General features: G+C 47.1%; 1 long non-coding RNA gene across 2 annotated transcripts in view; it reads left to right on the forward strand.

Annotated features, from left to right (window-relative positions):
- LOC135095785 (uncharacterized) overlaps positions 1 to 1,438 on the forward strand; it is a 15,182-nt gene continuing 13,744 nt past the window's right edge. For both annotated transcript variants that reach the window (XR_010264502.1, XR_010264521.1), the window contains exon 1: positions 1 to 1,438. This exon is cut by the window's right edge and continues 1,273 nt beyond it. This is a non-coding gene — a long non-coding RNA (uncharacterized LOC135095785).

Consider the following 1,438-nt stretch of genomic DNA (forward strand, 5'->3'; position numbering starts at 1 on the left):
TTACGTCCCGGCACTACAATTCCGACCGCCCCAATACTCTGTCCTCCACTGAGACAGGCTATCCTGTCCTTGAGGACAGGGGCAGAGTTGATTTTTCAAGCGCATGTGGTAGGAAAGCAACACAGCGACGACTATGACCTGGCTTTTGCTTTGCGTGTTGCTCTCAGTGTTCGGACTCACATCAAGAGTCACCTGAATGGCCTCCTGGCCCAGAATGTTAATGGTGTGCAGGCCGGAATGGTCAAAATTAAAACAAATGAACGTCAGCATTGTCTCGGTCGTGATAATGAATCCAAGTTTATGGGTCCATGAAAATTTTAAGTGGTGTAGTGAGGACTTGTATCAGTCTTAACAATTATTATTATTCATATGTATATTCATCATTTCATATATCCAGCCCACATGCGATGTGTTCATACTCATATATTCATCCCACGTGTGTCCATGGCCAGCCAGTCTATTCTATTTTTAACCTTTCTCCTCCTTTTCTACCTCTAAACGGAATTTCACAACCACTTTCAGTCCTTAGGGAAAACACCTGCGTTCGCTTCTGAGTCTTTCCTTCCTGGTCATTGGCCAAAATAACGAGCTCTATCATTGACTTTTCCACCCCATTTCGTGGCATTTCGTGGTCACTCTTCATCCCGGAAACTGTACTCTTGATCCACTTCTCTGAGATAAATATAACCCACATGCGTAGCCAGTCCTCAGTTCCACTCAGTCCCAGTCAGAGTTCCAGTTAGGCCCCTTTCAGACGTATCGACTTTACGCCGTCCGCCGTCCACGGCACGACGTCGTTCTCTCAAATAACCATGGATGTCTATGGACGCCTTCACACGTATCGACCGACGCCGTGAACGACTTGGCGCCGTGGACGGCCGCCGTTGTCACAACGGCGCCCATTTGGAAACGGCACGGCGTTGCGCCGTCGACGGCGTGAAATGTACACAGGTCTCTATGGACTTGTTCAAACGTGTCGACGTTCCGCCGTCTGAAGTGGACGGCGCGAGTAGCGTGTCACACCACTTCAGTCGTTTCCTGACCACAGACGTGTTTATAGTATTGCTCACCATTGATAATGGAAGACGTTGATGTAGACGTTGAATTGTTGATTAGCCTGGTTGAAGAGAGGCCTGTTCTCTGGGACAAAAGCCTTGAAGCATATAAGTCCAAGACTGAAACCACTGCAGCATGGAGGGAAGTCTGCAATCATCTGAACCCGGGCTTTGAGTCTATGAGTGACGATGCAAAGAACATTTTTTGATGGCAAAGTAGAGGACTCAACCTGTTGAGGAGCTCATCGAATGATTCTTTGCTCATTCTGAAGTAGTTGAAAAACTTTTTTGTATCTCTTCTGAGTTCCTCATACAGTGTGACAAAAGCTCCAACCACTGGTCTGGCAACATTGATATTATGGACCCACTTTCTGCTGTGTGAA

This window comes from Scylla paramamosain, chromosome 1 (assembly GCF_035594125.1).
Source record: "Scylla paramamosain isolate STU-SP2022 chromosome 1, ASM3559412v1, whole genome shotgun sequence".
NCBI classification, from domain to species: Eukaryota; Metazoa; Arthropoda; class Malacostraca; order Decapoda; family Portunidae; genus Scylla; species Scylla paramamosain.